The 9,580-nt window shown below is 46.2% G+C and overlaps 1 long non-coding RNA gene across 1 annotated transcript; it reads left to right on the top strand.

Moving 5' to 3' along the window:
* Nucleotides 1–465: 465 nt before the first annotated feature.
* On the top strand, nucleotides 466–8,968 carry LOC147916943 (uncharacterized). Its single transcript, XR_015552131.1, has 3 exons — nucleotides 466–639; nucleotides 3,716–5,843; nucleotides 6,439–8,968. It is a non-coding gene; the product is annotated as an uncharacterized LOC147916943 (long non-coding RNA).
* Nucleotides 8,969–9,580: the final 612 nt, after the last annotated feature.

Raw genomic sequence — 9,580 nt, 5'->3', positions numbered from 1 at the left:
GGGCCTTACAATTGCTGTAAGCCTCTAGCCTATTGGGTCTCTTGTCAGCTCTCTGAGGATTGCAGCTGGGTGGGGCTGGCCTCAGGCACAGGAGCACCCAACTGTTTCAGGCTTTGGAAGCTGGGGCAAACCTCCTATGTAGGTCTTTGAGAAGCACAAGTCTTCTGCAGCTGACAAGCCCTGTTGCCCACAGGTCCACACACACAGTCAACACAGTCCTGCCCCGTGTGAGCGCCCCGACCTCCCCAAGAGGACCCAGTCTCACCACGGCGGGAGCCCCACACACTCCGCCACTGCCCCACACTCTCCACCCGCTCCTTGTGCACACCCTGCCCGCTCAAGTCGGCTCAGTTGCCAGACTGCAGAGAATCCAGCCACCAATCTATGCAGGCCCACACGTTGCCTGAGGGCTTGTTGTTGGGTGGGGCCAGTCTCTAGGGTGGGCTGCCTGCCCTGGCTGAGCTGGATTAAATCGGTGCTCTAGTGGGTGGAGCAGACCCTGGGCTAGCAGGCCCCAGGGAGAACTCCAATGGCGTCTGTGTCAGCACGCTCACACCAGGCCACAACAATGGCCGCCGCCAATGTCCCAGTCCCTGGAGAGGTTTCACCCCTCACCGAGATGCACTCAGGGCCTATTAGGTGAGTCTCTTTTCACCCCAGCACTGTGCACCTTTCTTGTGATTTTAGGTTGCTTTGTGGAACGGGTGAGTTTGTGCGCGGGCCCTTTAAGAGCCAGTTTTAGTTTCTTTGTGAACCGGGTTTTCTGGGGCTGCTCCCCAATGCTTTAGTAGCAGCAAAGTCAGATATGCCGCTGATGTCGATTGTGTTGGGTCCACAAAATGCCCACAGCGGGGGCGCTCCCCGGCTCAGGGCCCCGCGCCTCCAGGGAGGGTGTGTACCTGTGAGCTGCTCCCGGCGGCCGTGACGCTGGCGGCTTGTGAAGGCGGCGTTTTTCCTCTCCGGAAGGGGGTCTCTGCCTCTTCTACCTCAGTTAGGATTGTCCGTTGTTGCAGGAGTTCCTCTTATCCAGTTTTCAGTTCTGTCTCGGGTAATTTTTCCACGAGTAGTTGTAAATTGGCTGTGTCCACGGGAGGAGGTGAGTTCAGAGTCTGCCTACGCCGCCATCTTGTCTCCTCTCCTCAGGAATAGGCTTTTAAATGAAACTAATGGATTAAAAGTGGTTTTCAGACCTGAGGGACTGTGGCAAAGGACAAGTCTTGTGAAAGCAAAACTTTTTGATCCTTGGCAGGGGAGCATGGGCTCCCTGAAAACCCAAGAAAAAGTGAAAAAACATCACAGAAAAGCAGTTGCCTGACAGGAAACCTCCAGCCTGTGGTTAGCCTGATGCCCTTGTTGGCTGGGTCTTTGAAACTACTTGTGCGCAGGGAACCTGGGACCCTGTAAGGTGACATGAGCTGCGTGTTTTTATTGTTCAAATGTCAGTCCAGGGCCGGCTCCGTGGCTTAGCGGTTAAGTGCGCGCGCTCTGATGCTGGCGGCCCGGGTTCGGATCCCGGGCGCGCCCCAAGGCACCACTGCTCCGTCCAGCGCGAGGCCGAGTCCCACGTACAGCAACTAGAAGGATGTGAACCTATGACATACAACTATCTGCTGGGGCTTTGGGGGGAAAAAAATGAATAAATAAAATCTTTAAAAAAAAAAAAAATGTCAGTCCATAGCTAGAAGCCATACAACTGGGGGCCTGGATGAGAGGGGAAAACCACGCGTCACCTGCCAGTGGGAGACGCGGCTGAGGGCATTCCGTGGAAGGTGGACAGTGGCTCTGGACAGGTGCCTGTGAGGAATGAATGTGGGGCTTATACGGAATGTCACACCTGGACATGCATTGTTTTATCTTTGTTTCTTGAGTTTTAATATTGGATCGCTGTCACTAATTAACATGTGGTTAATGGTTGCCCTAACCAGGAAAGTTTATTTAGAAAAACAAGCTGTTTACAATTGATCCAAATTGACGTAAGCCGGGACAAACTCCTTTTCTATTCCAAATATCAAATTTTGTTGTCAGATAAGAGTTAAAGGAAAGGGAGGAAGCTTTCGTAATTTCTCAAAATTATTTAAAAATTCCTTAGTTTCTTTTTCATTTGGGTTTTGTATTTATGAGATTTTAAATCAAGACTTAAATGAATATGTAAAAATATTTTTCTATATCATAAATTTCAACTGAGCACTCATTAAGAGCAAGGGCTGAAAAACTTGCAGATGAGTAAAAAGGGTATTGAATAGGACTTTTAGGTTGCACCTCAGCTCCATCACTTTGCAGTCAATTGGGAGAGTGAATGAGCCAGCAGGGAAGGGAAGCAGAAGCTGACCCAGTTGTCAAGGAGGCAAAGCATGGCGTTAGGTATACGGCCTTGGACGGGTCACTTAACCTCATGTAACCTCGTGACAACTCTACGAGGTGGGTACTGTTATTATTACCCCTGGTTTACAGACAAGGAACAGGCAGAGCACAAAGCCAGAGAACAGAGCCTGGGCTATAGAAAGTTCTAAATAAGAGGTAGTTAAACACATATGTTAAAAGGAAGACAGAAAGACCATACTGTGTTCGTGACTTTGTCTGTTTTTGAATCTTTCAGCCTCTGAGGAATCAAAGATGACTAATGTCAAGTTATTTACCAGACTAATAATTAAATTCAGATCCTCCATCGCTTATTGATCACTTGATACTGTACATTCCTGGTAAATACAGTCATGAAAGAATTCCAGGGTTGGTGACTAGGACTGCAGGAGTGGAGAGGATAAACCATCCCCCGTCTGATAAACCTTGGCTTAACATGAGCTGGCCCACGTGTGTAGACAAAAATGTACCTCCAGAGCGTTTTGTAACAACATTCTAGAGTTCTGGTTCCTAAAATCTGTGAAGCCATTTTCTCTAGTCTGCAGAGCTATTTTTTTCATGGAAAATAGAGAGTCTGTGGAAAGTGTCTGCTTCCATATTTTAAGTAGGAATTCTTAAATTTATTCGTATTTTCGAACGTTCAAAAGTTGAGAAGCTTTGTTTTAGAAAATGTGGTAACAAGTGTGTTATTGATACTTTGCCCGCTGAGCTTCAGAAAGAGTCAAGATTTTATCTGTCTCTTCTTCCTCCCTCACTACACTCCCCTACTTCTCCCTTGCCAGACTGTGTTCCCTGAGCATGCTAGAGAAATGGCATCTATTTTAAAAATTACTCACAGATATTTAATGAAAAGTGTGTTTCTTGGTCTTAATTCTATGGGAACATTTCACATTTCTCTTTATAAAAGAAAACCATTTATTAAGTTGGCTTTAATTACACATCCACCTTAAGTTTATGTAATGATTCATAACACACAGATCCTTGACTAATATAAGGATTAACATGGTAGAAATGTACTTAATAAAACAAGATAGGAAAAAAAATCATTGACCATCCAAAGAATGGTCAAACAAAATAGGGTTCATGCGTAAATCTAGTATTCATGTAGCTGTTACATGAAAAGAATAAAAAGCTCTATGTGCTGATGGGAAAAACTCATGTATAGCTTAATGAGACTTATGTTTGAAAAAAATGATTATATAAATGCATAAAAAAACTGTAAACTGTCTAGAGTAGTTACCTTTGGGGTAGGTCAGTGGATGGGAAATTGGGGTCTCAGCATTTTACTCTGTATTCTGTATGCTAGATGCTTTCAAGAGAATAACTAATGTGTTGTTCCTATTTTTGTGTTTTTTAGGTCCACACCAAGGATACATGTTCCTTACATTTTGTGTAGGTGGACGGAATATATATTGCAGAACTCTGAAGAGAAGTTGTTCTTCCTCCTGCAATCCTTTTCCCATTCCCCTCTCTGAGCAGTGACCTGGTTGGATGCCCCTCTTCTCCAGGGCCTCCATTGTGATGTCAATACTTGAGGTTTATTCTGCGTTTGCTCATATTAAAATTTATCTGCCCCATCTCTTTCTCCTGGAGGTTTCTTCCCTATTAAGTGAAGAAGGGAATCTACTACCAACAAAAGCAACCTCAAAAACCTTTTGGAAGCAGAGCATCAATCAATAATATATTAAAGAATATATATTAGTGGGAAATGCTAAAAAATAGGAACTTTTCCCAGTCTCCTTAAAAATTCCCTGTAACACAGATGTCTGCTTCGGGGTCTAGTGATACTCTAGGTGGCCCTGTCCAAACCCCAAACAGAGTACAGATATGGACTCTTCTCTCTGCCCTATACCCTGCAGTGTTGAGTGACTCTCTTGAACTTCCCAAGGCATTTGGACGGTAGCATCTTCCTGAGGTCGCCAAGCCACTAGACGTGGGCCATTTGGTCCTGTGATGATGGGAATGTTGGTGGCCTGGTGTTTGAGCACAGGCCATTCAACCTTTTACTCCAGAAACGGCAGCCACTAGCACGTTGACCTCTGGGTGGGAGGTTGGGGGCCAAGTCTGTGGCCCATCAGAGCCTCTAGGCCCTGGGAGTGGCTCTCACAGCTGCCCACCTCCCTCCTCACTTGGGCCCTTCTCCACAGCAGGCTCACTTCCCTGTCTTCATCAGGGATGGGATCCCTGGTAGCCAACTCTTTGGATATATGATTTGTTGTCACTCCATGACAATCCTTGATTCCTCTTAAAAGCTTGATATCCACCTTATCAGCAATTTACTATTGTCATCTCCCAGTTTGTCCCAAGCAGTGACCCAGAGAGCAGAGAGGGAGCTTTATTTATATTTTCTCTCCAGGACTTAGCTGGACACATAGTAGGCACTCCATAATTGTGAGAAGAGGAAAAAAGGAGTGAATGAGAAAGAAGGAAAGAAAAATTTATTTTAATTTCATTGGTTCTCTTCCATGTCGCTGCACACTATGCTTGTCTCTTGCCTCCTTGCCCTTTTCTGTTGCGTTTCAGCACCACTAATCGTTCTCCTAGTAAGCCTTTTTCTTCTTTCTCCCTCTATCTACATTTCTTTCGTTTTATTCTCGATGTCGACTTCAAGTCTTACTTGTTTGAAGCTTCTTCTTTCTATGTGACAACTCTTGGTCTGTCTCACCCTATTATCTTAAAAAGAATTTTTTTTGACTCTAAGAATCAGACCTTATGGGGAGCCGCTTCATTTGACCTGTCTCCAGGGCAGGGCTCACTGACCCAGTAGATTTAAGAAATTAGTTCTTTCCCAACCTTGTCCTTCTGAAGCCAACTTAGCCGTCTGGGTTTTACCCAGTTTCTCTCTAAGCTACTCCATTGTCACCCTAAAGCTCTTCCAATTACCACCCACAAAGGAACGAACATTTTCTTGTACCCTTTTCCTCATTTAGTGTGGACATGACCAGGATTGTCCCTATGAATAAAAACTGGCTAAGTTTTGTCTTACCAGATAATTCACTTAGGCACCTCTGGAGTCACTGTAAAGCACATCCAATTACCATCCACAAACGAGGTGACGTTTTCCAGCACCAGCTCCCTACCCAGTGTGACCACTACGTGGCTTGGTCCTGTGAACTAAGATTGGTCACACAAGTTTCGTCCTACCACAGTTTCACTCTGCGTCCTTCTGTAATCTCTCTTACGCTCCTGCAGTTATTAGCAGGAGAGCCAACATTTTCTGAGATCCAGCCTTCACTAGTGTGGGCCTCACCTGGCTCTCTGGATTCAACTCCAGGACCCACTTCTTTGCCCAGTTAAGATCCAGGTTCTCTACATGCCGGAGAGGACTCCCTGGCCAACACACAGCCTCTGTGCTTATGTTCCTACCTATTCCATGCTCAGAAATCCACCCACCAGTGCTGACAGTTGTGAGTCCGGTGTTCCCAGATCTAGCTTGGACTTGAGACTTCTGGACATCCTCCCAGCAGACCCAGAGGTGATACTCGGTAAGGGTTAACACTAGGAGTCTTGTTAAGTACCCACTGTCTGGCAGCTTCTCCCTTTCCTTGTGCCCTCTGACCTCATTGCTTCTCTGCACTCTCACCTCTTTGCCCCTTTGTCTACAGGGGTCGAGAAGTGACACCAGAGAATCCCTCCTGTTAGAGCACAGTGAGTGCTGCCTCCTAGAACTCTAGAGGACAGCTCCTCATGTTCTGATTCCAGCCTTGGGAAGAAGAGCAGCTCCAGACGTCAGTCTCGGACTGCTTGGTGCTTCGTGCCTGAACTGTCTCATGGTTTTGATGGCCATGACCCGCCCCTCCGCCCCCTGCCCCTTACCTTCTCTTTATCACGAGCAAAGAAAAAACAAAGACGCTCTGTCTCCCCTCCCTACCCAGCCTGCTACCACGGAATCTGCAGTTATTCTGTGGCCCTTCCATTCCACAAAGCTACCCCCGACTCTTGAGAGGCTCTGCCCTAAGCAGAAACTAAGATTCTGGAGCATCACTCCTCTGTGCCCTGGCCTAAGGCTGGTAACACTTTTCCTCCTCAGGAGAGAGGAGCTCCTGTGCAGTGTCTCATTTTTCTTTCTTTCTCTCTCAGTATGCAGCTCAGCCCTCAGAATTTTTCTGTCCTGTATAGAGAAGAGGCACCCAGAAATCTCAGCTCTCTAAGGTAAATATCTTTTACAGCAGCCAGAGACAAAGCAGTAAAGGAATTGACCATCATATACACACCCAGATGATGGAGTGAATTGAGATTAGAATATTTTGCAACAAATGCAATGTTTTTCATGAATCTCTTTCCCTCTGAGACAGTCTTCATTGCGTTCTGTGGGTCTGGGTCAGCCATGTTGCATCTAGTTCCAACCACCTGTATCAGCTCAAACCCCATAATGTTGCGTAGTTGGATGTGCTGCCTCCCTCCTCCTCACCATCATCTGTTGGTTAGAAAGAAATCAGTACTGTCTACCCCTTCTGTTTTCTCGTGTTTCCTGGGAAATACGACTAGGAAGCTCACCAGAGATACTGGAGTTGAGCTGCTTCAGTCCCCAGCCCGTAGTATTTTTCCATCCACGTTTCCCTAGCTTCTGAGCGGAGTGCGGAGCTGCCTGTCAGGGGCTCCAGGCTGCCTGTCTTGGTTCCCAAGGGGAGCAGAGCTCATTCATCAGAAGTCTTTTTTTGGTGCTGCCTCTATGAGCTGCTTTCCTCAGGCAGCTGGCTCAGTTTCGTTCATGCAGCAAACACTGAAACCCTGCCAAGCACACAGTTCTAAAGATGGTTATGAGATATGGCATCAGCCCCAAACACCTCACAATCCCTCTGGGAGGACTTTCTCCTGGAAAAGTTGGCTTCTAAAATGCAGGCCTTCACTTCCCAGGCTGCAGTTCCTCTGGTTCCTGGGTTCCAGCAGACCCCACAACCCTGTTCCACTTCACCTTTACGTGGCCGGGCAGCTCCTAATGAGTCTATAGCAGTGGTCCTAGTCCAGGCTGCTTCAGAGTCCATTCAGTCTCTTCTGGATTGGTGTTAGGGGAGCAGTCATCATTTAAGTTTCCCCTTGAGCCTTCCTTTTGCTGTTCTCTGAGCCAGGAGACAAGATCCCCAGATTAACCTTGCCTCTAGGGACCTCTCATATTCCCAAAGAGGTGCTCTAGGGCCCGTAGGGTAGCGCTCAAGGAAACAATTATGGAATCCTGAGACCTCCAAAGCGTGGGAGTTTGGAGGTCATTCAGTCAGTGGTCAGCTCTGCTCAGCCCCACCCACTGGACCTGCTTATTCTCCTCTAGTATTTTTCATCCTGGATGTGGAACCCCCTGACAGCTACCTAAACCAAGTGGATACTTTGAAAGGACACTTTGTTATTCAAAGCTGTTCTTCATTATGCTATGTAATTTTGTAATAGGGAAAACAAGGTTCTTATATATCATTGAATGAAAAAAGCAAAATACAAAATTATATTTACTCTGTCATCATGCCTGGATAAAAATGTGGATGCTTGCAGACCAGCTCTGGAAGGAAATACAAACCTGAGCCATGTGGTGCGTTGGGAGGTGGGTCCATAAGTGATTGTATTGAACAAGTTTGTTTTCCCTTTGTGATTATAGTTTTCATTAAGTTGTGCAAAACATACAATAATAAGAAAATAAAATGAAAGTAAGTGGGAGAAGGAATTGGAACAGAAGGAAAAGGCGATTAGAACTGCCAAGTGAGGTCTTGGAACTGCTGCAATTCTACAGACCGGAGGGACCTGGTGACTGAGCTGGAGGGCTCAGGGCCTGCCACCAGAACATGTGAGTTTGAGCCCTGGCTAAATGAGAAAGAAAAGAACAGTTCCTGGGAGCTGTCCTGGCACTCACTGCTAGGCTAGGTGGCCTCCTGTTGAAGGTAAACAATTTCACAAAGCATCAGTATCTACAAGGTCATTCTGTGTCCATGATGGAGGGAGACAAAAACAAGACCACTCCGTAATCATGTCTGAGCATAGACAAAAAGAAGAACATGGTACAAAATGCAAAGTTACCAGTCATCCCCTCCCCTGGCTCACGCAAGTGCTTCTCTACCAACTGCAGCATCATTCCTGCTCTATTCCTCCTGCCTGCTAGATACAAATTATTGAGATATCCAAGTATAGGATTCCTTCTTCCCTCCTTCCTTCCTTCCTCTTCCTTCCTCCTTCTTCCCTTCCTTCTTCCTTCCTTCCTCCTCCTCCCCCTCCCTCCCTCCCTTCCTTCCTTCTCTCATTCATGCTTTGACGCAACTCATTGGTGTGCTGGAGCTGGCTCTCACCAACTGGCAAGAGCCAATTATTTCATGTTCAGTGATGTCATGTTGGCAGCTTGAAATTGGCCATGGCAGGAGTACTTACACCATGGAAATGGGCAAATGCTATAAATCAGAGTCCCCCCCTCCCCTTGGAGAACTAGTTGTTAAATATTTACCAGTACACCGCTGGGTGGAGTAGAGATGTAAGGGTAGTAGAAATGCACGTAGAGTGTGGACCCAGAGCCCGGCTGCCTCGGTTTGAATCCTGGTTTTGCCACCGTTAGCTTTGGTACGTCAGGCAAGTTAATTACTAAATTCTTCTGTGCCTCAATTTCTTCATCAATGTAATGGGGATAATAATAATATCTACCTGGTGGGGTGGGGTGGGGGGGTTTGATGAGAAAATGAGTCAGTATGTGTATGTATCTTCCTTTCTCTGGTCCCTCCTTGACCTACTTCTTTGCCCAACCTTGAGGACAGTGCATAGCACAGGCATTTTCGACCCCACCACTGGTCTGTGCATCCTGTAATTGCCCTGGCACCCTGAGGCACAGTGACATGGCCCTCAGAGCTCTTATAACAGAAAGAGACAGACAGCTGCCAACATCTGTATGAACGTCTGTCAAACATTTGCTTCCTACTTTCTATACAACAGGCTAAGGTACACCTAGAACCAGCTGTTCTTGTAAAAGGAGGGAGTTTGTACTCTGTTCAGAAGGGTAAGGTCAGCATCCAGATTGGCCCTATTTAATTGTAAAACCCAATTATTTTATTATTATAAAGTTACAGGGAGTGAATGATATGCGGGGAAAAAACAGTAGAAGTCAAGAGCTCACTCCTTGTGTTCTTGACCAGAATTTAAATATGTGGTGGTTGAATTAACCCAGATTATCTTAAAGGGCTCTTTCCCTTAGGACATGTTTTTAAGAACACCATGTAAGTGGATATTTTAGTTCCCTTAATCAAACTGCTCATTTGAA

The sequence above is a fragment of the Ceratotherium simum genome, chromosome 5, assembly GCF_057802395.1.
Source record: "Ceratotherium simum simum isolate JZ-2026a chromosome 5, ASM5780239v1, whole genome shotgun sequence".
Lineage (NCBI taxonomy): Eukaryota > Metazoa > Chordata > Mammalia > Perissodactyla > Rhinocerotidae > Ceratotherium > Ceratotherium simum.
The sequence above is the reverse complement of the archived record's forward strand: the minus strand, read 5'-3'. Positions and strand labels throughout refer to the sequence as shown.